The sequence below is a fragment of the Canis lupus genome, chromosome X (assembly GCF_003254725.2).
Source record: "Canis lupus dingo isolate Sandy chromosome X, ASM325472v2, whole genome shotgun sequence".
Taxonomy (NCBI): domain Eukaryota; kingdom Metazoa; phylum Chordata; class Mammalia; order Carnivora; family Canidae; genus Canis; species Canis lupus.
This window is the reverse complement of record NC_064281.1, coordinates 22916532-22934492: the sequence shown is the minus strand read 5'-3', so window position 1 is coordinate 22934492 and position 17961 is coordinate 22916532. Positions and strand designations below refer to the sequence as shown.

Below are 17961 nucleotides of genomic sequence, written 5' to 3'. Positions count from 1 at the left end.
ATGGTTATTGACCATTTGGATATCCTCTGTTCAAAGTGCTGATTTGAGTCTTTTGTCTATTTTTTCTATTGGGTTATCTCTCTTTTTTCTATTGTTTTATGGAAGTTCTCTGTATTTTAAACATAAGAACTTTGTTGGAAGTTCGTGCTATACTTATCTTTTCCCAATTCTTGGCTTCTTTTTTCATTCTTTTAATAGGGCATTTTGATACCAAAAGTATATCAATCTTGATGTACTCTATTTTATTAGTTTTTCTCATTGTGATTATTGTTTTTTGTGTCCTGTTTGAGAAACTGTTGCTTATTCTGGGACATTTTCTTCTAAACACTACATTGTTTTAACTTTTGCAGATACACAGTACATCTAGAACTGATTTTTTTATTGTGTGAGTTAGAAATTATGAGTTATTTTTTCTCATAAATGTTTAATTGTTCCAGGACCTTTTACAAATAGACACTTCTTTCCCTGCTGCATTCAGTTGTCATAAATCAAGTTGTTGTGCATATGTGGGTCATTTTAGAACTCTCTAGTTTTTTCTGTTGGCCTATTTTATTGTTCTTTTGTAAATAACACATTGTCTAATTATGTAGTTTTTAAATCATTTTTGATATCTGGTAGTGTAAGTTACTAAGTTTTATTCTTCTTCAAGATTGCCTTGACTGTACTTGGCCTTTTGTGCTTCCATACACATTTAGAATCAGTGTGTCAATTTCCATTTTTAAAAAAGAAAACTGCAGAAATTTTGATTGGGAGTGCATTGAATCTAATATTCAGTTGAAGGAGATTTGACATCTTTAAATCATTCAGTTCTGCAATCAGTGAATAATTATTTAGTTCATCTTTTTTTGTATTTAGCTCTTATTTAATTTCTCTCAGCTATATTTTGTGATGTCATCTTGTGTATATTTCTTAAACTTATTTCTGAGTATTTTATGTTTTTAAAAATATTTTATTTATTTATTTTGAAAGAGAGAGAGCATGAATGGGGGGAAGGCCCGAGGCAGAGGGAAAGAGAATCTCAATTAGACTTCATGCTGATCCCAGAGCCTGGCACAGGGCTTCCTCCCACGACCCTGAGATCATGACTTAGATGAAATCAAATTTGGATGCTTAACTATCTGAGCCATCCAGGTGCCCCCTAGGTGACTTTGTACATGCTTTTATTAATCTCATTTTTGTTTACAAACCATAATATAATGATACAATTTATTTGTTTATAACAACTTGTATCCCACAAACTTGATAACGTTCCTTATTAATTTTAAATATTTCGTGTGTAGATCCTTTTAAAATTGTATGCAGGACTTTATATGGTTATTAATAAAAGTTAATAAACATTTAATTGTTTTGTTGAATCCTTATGTCTTTATGTATATATGTATGTGTTCCTGCTCCTTATAGTGGCTGGGATAACCTTCAAAATCTTAGATATAAGTGATGACAGTGTTATAAATAGGCACATTTGTCTTGTTTCTGAGTTCAAGGGGAAAACTTAAAATATTTCACGATAACTACAATGTTTGCTCTAGAAATTTAGACCCTTTTTATTCAATTCAGGAAATTTCCTTTTCTAGATTAATAAGTGTTTGTTAATAATAACTATTAACTGGGATGCTTGGGTGGTGCAATTGGCTAAGCACCTGACTCTTGGTTTTGGCTCAGGCGGTGACCTCAGATCATGAGATCAAGCCCCCTGTCAGGCTCCATCCTCAGTGGGGAGTCTGCTCACGATTTTCTCTCCCTCACCCTCTGTCCCTACCCTTCCACACTATCTCTTTTTTCTTTTTCTCTCTGTCAAATACATAAATAAATCTTTTTTAAAAATGGATAGTAACTTTTCTCAAATACATTTTCTTCATTGATATATGTGATTTTCTCCTTTTGGTCCTGTTCATGTTTTTGAGTTAAAATTTTTGGTATTTTTAATGTTAAAGAAATCTTGCATTCTTGGAATAAACCTCATCTGATAATGATGTATATTCATTTTATTATTATAATACAATAATAATAATTATTATTATTTACTATCTTTTTATCATTGTATTTAATTTTCTGATATTTTAAGATTGTTGCATCTGTACTTATGAAAGAAATTAGCTATAATATTATTTTTCATAATGTCCTTGCCAAGGTTTGGTGTTACATTTATGCTGCTCTCATAAAATGAGTTGAGATGTCCCCTATTTTTCTATTCTTTGGAAATGTGTTTTTTTTTTTTTTTTTGGAAATGTTTTTATGTAATGTTTTTTTCATCCTTAATGAAGCTGCTTGGTTCTGGAATTTGCTTTGAGGGAAATTAAATTATGGATTCTGTTTAATTTCATTACTATTCAGATTTTCTATTTCTTTTTATGTCAATTTTAGGAAGATGCATTTCTCTAGGAATTCATCTAGTTTAATAAGTTTTTTGTAATACAGTATTTTTGATATGTGTTGGATCTGATATTCTTTTTTCATTCTAACAGTGGCTTTCTTATGCTTTCACTTTTTCTTGATTTCTCTTCAAGAGTTTATCCATTTAATTAGTCTTTTTAGGGAATTAACTTTTGGTTTGTTGGTACTTTATTTATTTGAACTCTATTTCATTGATTTTTATCTTCTTATCTATGACATGTTTTGTTTTATATTCTTTGGGTTTATTTTGCTTTTCTTTTGCTATTTCCTTGAGATGGATGCTATTTTTTGTTAGCTTATCAATTTTCACCCTCTCCTCATCTCTGAAATTTGGCTTTAAAACTGTAACATTCCCTTTAAGTATACATTGAGTATTCTCTAAATGTCATGCTGTATTTTTATTTTCATTTATTTCAAGATACATTCTAATTTCTGTTTTGTTTTTTTTTCTTTTTTTCCATGGTTTATTTAACACTGTATTTATAATTTCTAAAGTTAGAGGAGATTCTGATTTATTATTATTTTTTAAGATTTTATTTATTTATTCATGAGCGACAGAGAGAGAGAGAGAGGCAGAGACACAGGCAGAGGAAGAAGCAGGCTCCATGCAGGGAGCCTGATGTGGGACTCGATCCTGAGTCTCCAGTATCACACCCTGGGCTGCAGGTGGCACTAAACCGCTGTGCCACCGGGGCTGCCCTGATTTATTTATTATTGATATTTTCATTTAATTACAAAGATTAGTGACTATGCCTTTCATTATTTTAATTCTCTGAAATTTTCTTAAAGTTATTTTGTGGCCTGGTATGTATAGTTAGTTATTTTAAGTGTTCCCGGTGTGCCTGAAAAAAATGTGCGTGATGAATTCACTGGATAAAATATTATCTGTATATCCTTTACATCAAATTTAAAACTCTTAATATATTCTATATTTTATAAATGTTTTTCCTGCTTGATCTATCAGTTCAGGGACATATACTAAAATCTTTCACTGTTTTTATAGATTTTTCTACACCTTCTGTAATTTTGTCAAATTTTGCCTGTGTATGCAGAGTACATTTTATTTGAGGTATAATGATTCTTCTTCCCATCAAATCAAATTTTTGATCATTCAGAAATAATATTTATATCTAATATTGCTTTTTTGCTTTAAAATATATTTTATCTAATACTAATATACTGGGCAGCCCCGGTGGTGCAGCGGTTTAGCACCGCCTGTGGCCCAGGGCATGATCCTGGAGACCCTGGATCGAGTCCCACGTCAGGCTCCCTGCATGGAGCCTGCTTCTCCCTCTGCCTGTGTCTCTGCCTCTCTCTCTCTCTCTGTCTCTATGAATAAATAAATAAAAACTCTTTAAAAAAAGATTTATAAAAAATAATAATACTAATATACTTGAATTATTTTGATTGGGATTTACATAGTACATTTACTTTTTCCATGCTTTTTCAATATTATTATATCCGCTTGTTTCAGATAACTCCCTTGTAAATAGCATGTGGTTGATCTTTGGGGGTGAGAAAAGGAAAGAGGGAGAGAAATAAAGAGAGAGAGAGAAAATCTTAAGCAAGCTCCATGTCCAGAGTGGAGCTCAACATGGGGCTCCATCTCACAATCCTGAGATGATGACCTGAGGCAAAATCAAAAGTCAGATGCCTAATCAACTGAGCTACCCAGCACCCCAGCACATGATTGATTTTTTAAGTCAAGTCTGAATCTCTTTTCCTTTAATTAGTGCATTCATTACATTTCTTAAATAAACGAATGTATTGAGGTTTATAAATACTAAATTATTACTTGCATTCATATTGTCCTACATTTTTTATTAGGCTTTCTCACCTTCCTTATATTTTTTTTGCATTGAACATGGTATTATGTATTTTTCCCTTTCTATGATATTTATAGTATGATATTCTTTATTTCTTCAATTCCTTTTTCTCTAGAAATTACAGCATGCAACCCTGAAGTACCAAAGACTAGTATTTGTTGATTTTTACCCTCTTCTTAGAAAATGTGGGCAATGTAGTTTACTTTAACTACAATTACCTCCATTTTGACTTATGTATATGTTATTCCTATGGGGTTTAATTCTTTAATGTTAAGCACTGACAGCTATTATTATTTTTTATTTCATGTACTCTATGTTGATTTAGATTTCCTCATATTTATAGTTTTGTTTCCTTCCTGCATCTCAGACTTTATATTTAGGATTTTTTTTTTACCTTAGAAACACTTTTTGTTATTTCCTTTATTATAAGACAGTTGGTGATGGAGTCTCATGATTCTGTTTGCCAGTCAGTGTCTTTATTTTCTGTTAATTTTTGAAAGATATTTTTGTAGAATATGTAATTCTGTGTTGGTGATCATTTTAATACTTTGAAGCTATAATCCCATTGGCTCCTGGCTTTCATTGTTGATGTTACAAAGGAAGCTGCCCTTTGTTGATCCTCTAAATGTGATTCTCCCATGAGTTTTTTAAAAGATGTTACTTATTTTTTGCTTTGATTTCCCACAGATATATTGTACATATGTCTGAATTTCTTTTATCTTTTGTGGGATTCATTGGGATTCTTGAATGTATGGGTTGATATGTTCTATTAGTTTTAGAAAAAAATTTTAAGGATTTTATTTATTTATATATTCATGAAAGGCACAGAGACAGAGAGGCAGAGACATAGGCAGAGGGAGAAGCAGGCTCCATACAGGAAGCCTGATGTGGGACTTGATCCTTGGATCCCGGGATCATGCCCTGAGCCAAAGGCAGAGGCTTACCCACTGAGCCACCCAGGCGTCCCTAGTTTTAGAAAATTTATAGCCATTTTTTAAGTCTCATTTTCTTTCTCTCTTCTTTTGAACTCCCATTAGATGTATTTTAAAACTTTTAATTGTATTCTCTGTCTCTTAGCCTTTCTTCTATATTTCATTTACTTTTTTCTCTTCCTGATTCATTCTGGGTGTTTTTTTCTGACCCATCTTACAAATCACAATAGTTTTTTTTTTTCTTTTCCAGCTAAATTAAGTATGCTATAAAATCCATCCTTTACCTTCTTAATTTTGATCATTGTATCTTGCTGTTCTAGAATTTCTGATTGGTTCTTTTTGAAATTGTATTGTTACTTTTTATACTTTGCTGTTTCTTGCTGAATATTTTAAGTTCAGCACTTAGCTCTGTGATCATGGATAGCATAGTTGATTTATAGTTTCTGTGTATTATATATAGTATCTGTACTAATTGTAGGACTGTCAATCATCTTGTCTCATCATGTACTGGGTTATTTTTTGTTGTGTATAGATCCGTTGTTTGATTACACTTATTTAGACATTTTATTGTATTCTGTACATGAATATGATGATTTCATGTATTTGTGCTAATAGCTTCCAGGGAGATTTTCCCCCCTACTGCCAAGTGTTTGGAGGCTTTAGCAATCTAAGATCACCGTAATCCAATTTTAGAGTTTGAGATTTTTTAGAAACTAGATGACCTAAAACTATGCTTCAGTCCATGCAAGGACAGATTTCTTTCTGGTTCATAATTGCTCCTAGTTTCCAGGATCCCAGGAACTATCCTAAATGACAGGTAGGTTACAAAACTGTTCTCCATCTTGGCAGGACCTGAAATTTATCTTTTGCTCACTTAGCCTTTGAGCCTATCACAGCTATTGTTGCCCTCTTAGCCACCTGCAAAGGGTAGCATATAGCATTGCAAGTACTGCTTTCACCTATTAATTTCTGTCTTCTCCAAGATATGGTGTTTCTATTTCCTCATCATGTTGTTAGCTTTCTGATTATATGTTTTTTTCTTCTTCAGATTTTTTATTTATGTATATTAGGATGCAGGTTCTAGATTATGTGGTACCATTTCAGGTTCTCAATTATGCGGTCTACCATTTCAGTGTACTTTATAGGCCTTTCTTAGTCATCATCTTATAGTATTGACATCTTATAATATTGTTAAGTGTTGACAAAAAGTGCGTGTCCCATTTCTGTTTAGGCTTCCTTTGCCTGTAAATTTTCCAGGGCAAGGACTATATATGAAACTTTATCTAGAAAATACAGAAATTGGTGTAGGTTTAACAAGAATTAAATATTTGATAATATGCTAAAAGCTCTTTGTAAGTTTCTAATAGCCCTTAAATTCTGTTTGCTTTGATTTTGGTTGTGAAAAAATTACTTACAGGTCCTTTTAAATGTAACTATTAAAATATATAACTTAATATAAAGGCTAAGCAGAAAGCTAAACATACTTGGCTGCTGGCAAAGTAGATGGTTATCCATGTGTGTCTCTAAAAAATCAATACTAGAAACCATTCTAGAAAGAACTCAAAAAAAAAGCACTGACATAGTGGAAATCCTGCACTATGCTACACTTCTTAGCTGGGCATTTAATTACTTTACCTAACAACTTTTATTAAATATATGTTATGTGGCAAGCACCATCCTCTGTACTGGGGATACAGAACATGCTGTCCCTGTTCTCAGAGATACCAGGGCCCCATGATGATAACTGTGCAACAAAGAGATACTTGTGTAGCAGTGTGGTGAGTTATCTGGTAGAGACAATGACATTAAGTACTCAAAGTCCTGAGGATGGAAAGGATTGATTTGAGAAATTGGTGTTTCTTTCTCCTCATCCCAGCTAAGGATATGCTTATAAGCCAATTCCATGTCCAATCCCACCTTTCCCCTCCACTCTGTTTTCCAGGGAAGAATGCATCGTTCCTAGGCTTTCTCCACTACCGCAAGCCTCATTTTTAAATGGAATCCTTAAATAATTCAAATAAATGTCTTGGGCAGAAATGGCATGTACAGATGTGGAAAAAAGAGGTGAAGGAGGTGAAAGTAACCAATATATCACTTTTGAAAACTCATTAAAGAAAGAAGAATGTATTAAGGAGATGCAGCAATTGTTTCTTTTTTATGGCAATCTTACAGTCTTCAAAATAACTTTCAAATACACCTCTGAAATACTTCAGATTTTATCTCCTTCTATGCATTATGAAAACTTACATGCTGACCCCATTTAAAAATTTTCTGATAATTCTAATTCTTGATATTGAGTTTATTATTATAACACATAATACCATAAATCCAAATTCTCTCAAAATTAGACCTTCGGATAAAGGTAGTTTTCTGAAGTTAGCTAAGTCATGGTATTACCTTTATTCAAAGGTGTATGAAGTATGTCGTTAGAATAGTTTTAATTAATTAAATGAGATTAAATCCTATATGAGTTGAATGTATTAGCAAAAGCCTTTGATTATTTAAATAAAGGCTAACATTTGAAGGAAAGTATAGATGTAAAATAAATCTAGTTCAATAAATAAAGGGATATGAAACCAAATTATTTCTGTGCTGAAATAGAAAATAAAAATAATAAAATGAATTCACTTAGATCAATGCTGATAACCCAGCTATCCATGTATTCTTCCATATTAATTTCTTTCCATTCTCTCATCTAAAAGTATTAGCAAATTAATCCAATTTTAAAATATACTTGTATTTGTTAATTTCATTCTGCCTTCCCCATAAAATATAAAAATAGGCCTTTTAAGAATTTAACATGACTAATCTAAGAAAAGTATGTTAAAAATATAGGATCATATATTAAAAGTGCAAACCCAATATGGTTGAGAGTTACTTTTTTATTATATGATATTTCTGTGTTTACTTATGTATCCTGAAGACTTTTGATGAAAGTATACTTTTAAAGTAGGAAAGCGGGATCCCTGGGTGGTGCAGCAGTTTAGCGCCTGCCTTTGGCCCAGGGCGCGATCCTGGAGACCCAGGGTCAAATCCCACATCGGGCTCCCTGCATGGAGCCTGCTTCTCCCTCTGCCTGTGTCTCTGCCTCTCTCTCTCTCTCTCTCTGTGACTATTATGAATAAATAAATAAAATATTTTAAAAAAATAAGTAGGAAAGCTTTTCTAATACTCTTTCTAATACTCTAAGAAAATGTTCTTCTGGTACACTGATTGTATATTATTTATCAAACATAAACAGAATTAAGCTAAATGATTTTTCTGGTACATATGAGGCAATCCAGCTTATAGATTTGGGCTGAGAATTAAGGTACACAAGTCAATATATATGAGCTGGTGAATCTCCCTTTTTATAATATTATTTCATTTACTAGGTATTAAAGTACTTTTTTAGTTGGATGATAGAATTATTAGATATAAAGAGGAGCAGAAGGAAATGTCAAAGTCTCTATTTTCAAATTATATTTTAATTTTTTCTTGTAATTATGTCTTGCTTGATTTTTGCCCCATCACCTGTTCAGCTGATTATTAAATAACAATTTTAATTTAAAAGCATATATCAGTCAGAAGCCAGGCAGAGAGAATTTAAGCTATAGAGTTCAGTAGAGAAAATTTAATATTGGGAATATTATGTCCAAAAAGTATTAGAAGAACTGAAAGGGCAAACAAGGGACCATGAGGCAATTTGGCTATTAGCACAGGAGGAAGCCACGGCTAAACCTAGTACTAGAGGAGCAAGGATAGGAAGTAGTGGTACAAAGAAACAGGAGTAGGGGCTTTCTGTAAGGAACTGGGACTTGGGAAGGAGGAATGCTGCTAGAAGTTACAACCACAAGGAGATGGAGCCACACCAAAAAGGTAATCTGAAGCAGATAGGTGGGAGAAATAACCTAGAATCTGGTCTCCACTCTCCATTCACCCTCTCCTGCTAGTGGCTCCCATTGACAGGATTGATCTGACAGCATTAGTCAGATGCTAATTGGTAAAGGAGTATGGGCTTTGCAGTTGTGGGGCTAAGTCCCCTGAGCAGAGTATAGTAAGAGGAAAGTAAGAAATGGCCCTAAGAGCATATTGGCCAGTAAACAGATCAATATATTCTAAATAGTAGTTTAATGTTGTTCTTTTCTAGCATAGCATCACATTCCCAGACTTGTAGAAGGTTAGAAAATCATCAGACTACAGATGACAAACTTTCAATACTTACAGTTTTTGAAGTAGTGGGAGATTTAAAAATATAAAAATGGAACAATGTACCAAAAAGGCATTAATAAAAGGACATATTAACTCTAATTAAAAATGAATGGATGGAAAATATAAAGATCCTTGCTTCACATAATAATGAATACCTTTGTATTATCTGTATTACCAAATACTGAATTGGCATCTCTCATTCTGAAATCATAGAAAGATGATGTTCCTATCATGCTTTTTGGTATTTCTCTGCTAGTCCTAGCCTATGGAAGAATGTGGAAAAACAAAATGACATGTAGCTGTTGGAAAGTAGTAAAGAAAATTACTGTTATTTGTAAAAGATATTATCTACGTGAAAACTCAGAAAATTATCTGAAAAAATGATCACAACTAAAAATCTATTTTATTGCTGAGAACAAAAAATAAGTAAATATGAAAAATTCTATATACCATCAAAGATAATGTAGAAATATAATGAAAAATATACCCCATCAATAATAATAATAATAAACTAGTAGAATTTTGGTGTAACTATAAAAGTTGAATGTGAACTTCATGAAGAATTCTATACAACTTTATGTTGAGACCTAAGGATTTGAATAGAGACTTGTATCAAGTTTTGATGGTTAAATTTAATTGTCAAGTTATCTGACCAGATTAATTATAATTTCTGGGTATGTCTATGAGAATGTTTCTGAATGATATTTGCATTTAAATTGATGGACTCAGTAAAGTAGTTGTCCTGTCCAGTGTGGGTGGGCATCAGCTAATCAGTTGAAGGCCTAATTAGAACAAAAAGCAGAGGAATTAGGAATTTGGCTTTTTTAACCACCCCTCTCCTCAACATTGCCTCACTGCATGATCTGGGACATCTCATCTCATTTTCTCTGGCCCTTGGACTGGGATTTATAGCATCTGCTCCCTTGGTTTTCAGGCCTCAAGACTGATTTAATTACACCACCATTTCCCGGGATTTCTGCTAGCTTGCAGATGGCAGATCATGGGAGTTCTCAACCTCCATCATTATGGGAGCCAATTCTTCATAAAGAATTCTCTCTTTCTTTATTATATGTTTAATATATTTATTATTTGTACAAGTATTATATATAAACTATAATAGAATTGTCAATTAAAACAACTTTGTATTTTTAGATAAGATGATTATTGGTAGGTAGAAAGCCAATGAGTTTAGACTGATAGCAGATTCAGAAGTGCCAAACGTGAAGCTAACACGGCAAGTAAGCAGATGTTCTCAAGGAAACTCTGAGAAGGCTAAGAGTCAACAACTATCAAAGACAGACTGAGCTGTAGGTCATCTTCAAGATAATTATTTTAAGAAACTTTATTGATAACACCTGGGATGTTTGTGCTTCTCTGTCTACAGTCATAAACAGAACAGCTGGCTGTATTGAATTTTTCCCTCAGACTGAAGTCCAAGAAAATTTTCTAGATAAAATATTCTGTTCTGGGACAAGGTTACTAGTAAATGTATTGTGTCTTGGCGAGGAAGCTAAACTGAAGTTGAGACAAGCCTCAAGGGATTATAAAAAGGAAAGTGTTGGACAAAAAAGATAAATATATTAGAGATTTTGATTCTCAGAGTAAAATTCTTTGGTTTAGCAATTATGAAGACCTTGGGTATGCCTCTTTGCCTATTCACCATCCATACAAAAGTCGATAACTGCTACAGAGTAATATTTGTTTACTTACACAGAATCAGTGGTCAGCCTTAATTATGGAAAAGTTCTATCGGAGAAGCACAACCAGCACTAGTGTGGAACCCAGCATGCTGTGTACCAATGTTAAGTAATCAATTACTTCATTTAAAAATATAAATAAATCAACACATATGACAGTGCACTTGAGGAAAAACACAAAGTGTTAAGGAGATGGTCAAAGAAGAACAAACAATAACAGAATTAAGGAATCAAAACATGCAAAGGAAAAATGAAATAAATTGAATCTAATTCACATCCTGAGAGAACTGAGATGAATATTGCTTCCATGACATAAGAATAATCAACCATGAAAGCAAAAAAGATCTGACATGTAAACTACATTCTTGGATATTTAAAATTCAATGGACTAAATTACAAATGTACATAACTTATGCTTGAATTGCAGATCTAGAAATCTCTCGAAATAGTTGAGGCAAAGTCAAGGATAAGTGTGTAAATTCATGGTGTGTAGATTCAGGTAACCCCAGAGAAAGGAGGAACTAATCAACTGAAAAAAAGAGTCCCTGAATTATGGAAAGATGTAAATATTCAGATTTAAAGGGTCCATTCACTGCCCAGTAGAATAAGTAAATTTCATCATCAACATTAAAATAAAAATCCTACAGATTTCGTAGAGGAAAATAAATTTTATTTGCAATGAAAGGAGAAGTGTGGGGAGGTAATTTTTCACAAAAAAAACATAAGCAATATCTTTAAATTTTTATGAAAAATAAATATTTTGAAACTAGAATTCTGTACCCAGTCATATCATTCATCATCCATGAATGTCAAATTCATGTATAAATGTATTTTCAGACACTTAAGAACAGAGAAGTCTAATATCTATGAAAAAGTTGCTTAAAAGGCAAAGAAAAGACATCAAAGACATAAAACGAAGACATCTAAGAAAGATGGCAACATGTAATATAAAAAACACTGATATCAAAGTATGACCTAGGAAATTCAAGAAAATTAAAAAATAAATTTAAAGAAGACCCATTATATATATATATATATATATATATATATATATATATATATATACAGTATTTTTCCCCTTTGCAGAAAATAATGATTCAAAGACTAATCAGTTGTACTACTTAATTGTATGGCATACATTTGGATAGTTGAATGAGAAGTGCTGTTTATTGCTTTTCAGGCTTTAACATCAACATATAGAGAAAATCTTTTAAAATTATAGAGAAATGACTGTAAATGTAAATGTATGCTTCAGGATTCTCTCTGTCCCTCTGCCTCTCCTCTCTAAAATAAATAAATAAATCTTAAAAAAAATAAAAACAGGGAGTTATTTTCTAGAGGTGAGATATTAAGAAATGCAAATTCAAGTACATCATTTAAATAAAAAAAAATAGATAAAACTACCAGAAGTAAAAAGAATACTGTGAAAACAAGAGGGAAGTAATGTAAATGTTGTATATAGAAACTGTACACATTGGGCACCTTCAGCTCAGGTCGTGATCCTGGGATCCTGAGATTGAGTCCTGCATCAGGCTTCCTGTGGGGAGCCTGCTTCTCCCTCCACCTATGTTTCTGCCTCTCTCTGTGTCTCTCATGAATAAATAATTAAAATCTTAAGAAAAGAAACTGTACACATTTTATATTTGGTACATAAAACTGTTTTTGAAGTAATAATGGTAATTACCATGAGCCTAAACTCAAAAACCATTAACTGCAGATGACTAAATTGTGTGTGTGTGTGTGTGTGTGTGAAAAAGGAAGACACTTTCACTTTTTAATTTTAGTCAGTTCAGTAATATTTTTTTATTTAACATGTACATTTATTATCCTCATAATAAAACATAATTTGATAAAGCTTGAACTTAGATATATCTAAAACTACCTTAATTAAAATTGTATGATACCAGTCCAATGGTAAAAAAAAAATGGACTATGATTAGTAAAGAGTTCCCAGCACAGAGTCTAGAAGAGTTATAGGGAAAGGAAATATTATTAAGTAAGAGTTTCCAGGATACTTAGATAAGTGATAAACAGAAAGCTATTTTTCATGAAACATATGTGAATATTTCCATTTTTTATATGAGGAATAATTTTCTATACATGAACACAATGGTAGGTGACAGAATGGTATATATGGTTAATTTTTAAAATATCATAAAAAGAGCATATATAGATATATAAAATATATTTCTTAAAAAATCAGTAAGGGATGCTGTTATTATTAAAGAATACTTATAAAGCAACAGAAACTTACTTTCCTATAAATAATTGGAACACAAACTGACAATTTATAAAAGAATATGGATGACCAGTAAATACATGAAAAAATATTCAATCTCAGTAATGCCTACATATTTTTTTAAATGCCACTTAAGATCATTGGATTGGCAAATTTTAAAGTTATAAACACATTTTTGGCAATGAGCATTCTTTTCACTTTTTTGTGGGGATATTTATGTGTGTGTGTTTGTATATATGTGTATATATATATATATATATAAATATATGCATAACCTTTCTGAAAAATCCATTTACAATGAATATTTTAAGAGCCTTAACAAGGGCATTTCTCATCGGTCCTGTGAAATAGAAAGAAATGCAGTCAAAGACATGCACAAAATGGCTATATATTATTATGCTAAATATTTATAATAGCAAAACAATGGCAATAGCTTCTTCAAGAAATGAAAATTGTTAAATAAATTAAGAAAAATTAATTTTCTTAAGAAAGTGGAAACCTGAAGGATTAATTTGCTTAAATTTCACTTGGGAGTTGTTAGCCCAGTGTAGTGGGGGTAAGGATAAAAAGGAAATGCGTTAAGATGCAAAGCAACGTCAAGCAATAAATAGCCACATTTGCTACTGGTTCAACTAAGCCACAAAAAAGACAGATTAGATAACTCTGAAGCCATGTTGACTTAGCGTATGAGACCTGTTCTGAAGGTAGCCAGTCCTGGGAGTAGTCCACAGAAGAAAGAAAAGAGGGATACTTATATGCCCTGATCTCTTCCGTTTCTTATTTCCTATTGGTCAAAGTTGACCTCAGGGTAGCTAATCCCCTGCTAATTTGGTGACCCTTCTGGAAGTTGGATTTTGCTCTTCACAATGTACTGTTTCATCCAAGTTCAAAAAAGGGAGGCATGACCTAGAATAGTTTGCCTACCACCTAAGAAAGTGAAAGAAGGAGATAGTTAAGGAAATATGAAAAGGCACACAAGGTTGGAGTCCCAATAAAATCTAGATGAATAATTATCATGGAACCCTTATAATCGGGTTTTCTGAAAATAAAGAGTAGCACAGAAATATCCATGGAATAATGTTTAATTTTAGAAAAGCAGGAGGAAATGGCTATATATCTGGTAGGAACCCAAGATGAGATAGCTATATGAATATATACAAAGACTGAGCAATCTAGAAATAAATTTACTGGGCAGCTCTGGTGGCCCAGCGGTTTAGTGCCGCCTTCGGCCCAGGGTGTGATCCTGGACACCCGGGATCGAGTCCCGCATCGGCCTCCCTGCATGGAGCCTGCTTCTCCCTCTGCCTGTATCTCTGCCTCTCTCTCAATCTGTGTCTCTCATGAATAAATAAATAAAATCTTTAAAAAAAGAAAAAAAGAAATTTACTACCAATAAGCTGCTTTCTGTGTAAGGCCATTTTTAGTTTAGGGTCATTTTTTTCTCAACGAGTGCCTGCAATGTTCAAAAATTTTACTATAACTGTGTATTAATTTTATAATTAGAGTGAACGAATTTATAAAAAGAAGTAATTAAAGTTGTTATAATAAGATCTGGTTTTATTCAATTTTAATAAATTATTTTTCAGTATACATATAAAATTTCTGGAAACTTTGGACATCTGAATAAAGATTCAATGGTTATGCATACAATATAGGGTTTAAAAAAACAGTTTATGTGGCAGATGTTCCCTTTCCATCCTGTCAGATTAAAGTAATATTATGCCTTTTTAGGAAGTATTTTTTTAAAGATTTTATTTATTTATTCATGACAGACACAGAGAGAGAGGCAGAGACACAGGCAGAGGGAGAAGCAGGCTCTATGCAGGGAGGCCCATGCAGGACTCGATCCCGGGTCTCCAGGATCACACCCCGGGCTGAAGGAGGCACTAAACCACTGGGCCACCTGGGCTGCCCGAAGTATTTTTTTTAATAAAGGTCACTAAACAACTCATTCTGGTTGGTTTGGCATATTAACTGATAAGAAGTTATTTTACATTTGTGGTCCCAAGAACTTTTAAAAACAAAATAAGATTATTTGTCAGTTGTAGTTATGCTTGTATTCAAATAATCCCTGGTTCTTTGGATTTAGATTATGTAAAAAGACTGGAGAAAATTTAAGAGCATTTTATAAAGGTGTATCATGCCATAATTTACTTCTAGATGATGAATGGAAAAGGAGACTAAACATTTTAGCATTTTTGTAGTTTAACCAAATGTATATTCTCCCTTCTTTATTCTGATCAGATTTACATAAAACTTAGCTTTTAAAACACAACAAAAGCTAGCCTTTTGCTTAGATGCATTTAGAATTAGATGGCAAAAATAGTTTTCAAATGTCAGTAAAATCTCCTAAAGTCTGGCTACAGGAGTTGATTTTGTTTGTTTTCCTATTTGATTTGTTTTTCTGAAATGTTTGCCAGCACCTCACAAGCCATCATAGGTAATACTTCTGAAATATGAGAAAAGTGAATGGGTAATAATAAGAGGGATCAAAATAATAGTAGCACATATTTAAAGAACACTGTATAATTATCAGCTATAGTTCCCAGTGTTTTATACACATTAGTCACTCATTTGACATTGAGAAAATTCTGTGAAGTGAATAAATAATATTATTCTTATTCCCATTTTACCGAAGAGAAACTGAGGCAGACAGGTTAAACAGTGAATGGCAGATCCAAGATTTGAACTAAGGAAGGCTGGCTTCAAAGGCTGTTCCAGTAACCATTACAACACATATTATCTTTCATCATAGTTTAGGCAGTTGTTGGAAGATCAAAATTTTACATTACATAGAAAATATTCTGTCTTGAAGAATCTCTCTGACTTTTCTCTGGTGCAGATGTCAAATGACAGCTAACTCTTTATGGTATAGATATGCTATGGAGCTGAGATCTCACATCTACTTTATAGTCCTTCTTTCTGTGAAGTGCTGCCCAAACCATGAAAAAGAAGTAATTATGTTGATTTGCCTCATTACGGTTTCATTTCTTAGTACATTTCTCATAGGTAATGCTACTAAATATGATAACCTTTAGTCTTCTAACTTTACCATTCCAAGATTTAAAGCCAGAACATATGACACTAATGTAGGCAAATTTAGCAAAAACACATTCACAGTTTACACAGATACTGAATTTTCAGTTAACTATTCATTTCAGAGAAGGAAAACTTAAAATTTATCATTTGTTTTTCTTAATGTCATACATTCTACTACCAATAACATGCAAACATCTAATAAAATATGTCACTTGTTTATGCAATAAATATCATTATAAGTTTATAGTTATAAATTATCATTTTTAAATTGTTTTTTTAATTTATTTATTTATCTATGTACAACACAGAGAGAGACAGAGACACAGGCAGAGGGAGAAGCAGGCTCCCTGCAGGGAGCCCGACGTGGGACTCGATCCCGGATCTCCAGGATCACACCCCAGGCTGCAGGTGCTAAACCGCTGCGCCACCGGGGCTGCCCTATAAATTATCATTAAGTTATAAATTTATCAATGGTTAAGTATACTGGTAATTTAAGAAACTAATGTTTGGTAAATTTATTTATTTATTTATTCATTCATTCATTCATTCATTCATGAGAGACAGAGAGAGAGAGGCAGAGACACAGGCAGAGGGAGAAGCAGGCTCCATGCAGGGAGCCCGATGGTGGGACTCGATCCCAGGTCTCCAGGATTAGGCCCTGGGCTGAAGGCGGCGCTAAACCGTTGAGCCACCCCGGCTGCCTGGTAATTTTAATTTTAATACAGAGAGGAAGATAAAATACGGTTGAAGTGAAGTGATAAAGTGGAGCAATACTTCCAGAGACTGACTATCATACTTCAATATAATCTGCACATATGAGAAAAATGGAAAAATTAGGTAAGATCAAATAAAACTGATAACAAGTGAGATCTTCTCTGTTCAAAATGAGCTATTGAAAAGATATACTATTGTTTAATCAGAAGGAAGTAAACTCAGAAATATACGACCTTGACAAGCTCTATGATATAGATAGTTGATAGATAGATAGATTAGATAGATAGATAGATAGATAGATAGATAGATAGATAGATAATAGATAGATAGATAGATAGATAGATAGATAGATAGATAGATAGATAATCATATATCTATAAACTTTGAGGGAAAGATGAGACTAATAGTACATTTTGCTTTAACAGGGACAAGAAGTCCTTGTGACTGCTTATTCAGCTTTCTAAGTGTTAAAATAAAATGAAGTATATGTAGACAAAAGTAATCCAGGAAGTATCCCAAAAGACCTCAAGCAAATCAATGAATAGTGTTTGCATTTCTGAAATTAAGATTAATAATAGTAACAGTGGAAAAGACAAATGTTAGACTTGTCATATTAAAAGAGGAACTTCTTGAAGAATCAAATTTGACAGCTTGATATACCTGAATGGGAACACAAAAACCACAGAGCCCGGTCCTTTATTTTATACTTAGAATAGTGAACATTCATTATCATGGTAATACTTCATGATACAAAATACCACAATCTATTGATTATTACCTTATTGCTGGGAATTTATATTTTGTCAAATTTGCTTTTATCATACTAGGATAAATATCTTAGAACCTAAATTTTTTCTTCGTATCTCTGATTATTTCCTTAGGATACAGCCTAAGGGATTTATTGGGATACTTAAAATAGATGATGTAAA

General features: G+C 32.7%; 1 protein-coding gene and 1 long non-coding RNA gene across 4 annotated transcripts in view; one reads left to right on the top strand and one right to left on the bottom strand.

Moving 5' to 3' along the window:
- Window positions 1–16927, top strand: part of LOC112654551 (uncharacterized) — a 34893-nt gene extending 17966 nt beyond the window's left edge. Inside the window, exon 4 of one of the 2 annotated variants that reach the window (XR_007409384.1) lies at window positions 16627–16927. This is a non-coding gene — a long non-coding RNA (uncharacterized LOC112654551). The remainder of the gene's footprint in view (window positions 1–16626) is intronic. The other variant, XR_003133097.3, reaches the window with a different exon arrangement.
- Window positions 1–17961, bottom strand: part of MAGEB10 (MAGE family member B10) — a 46236-nt gene that overhangs the window by 20655 nt on the left and 7620 nt on the right. The window lies entirely within an intron of this gene.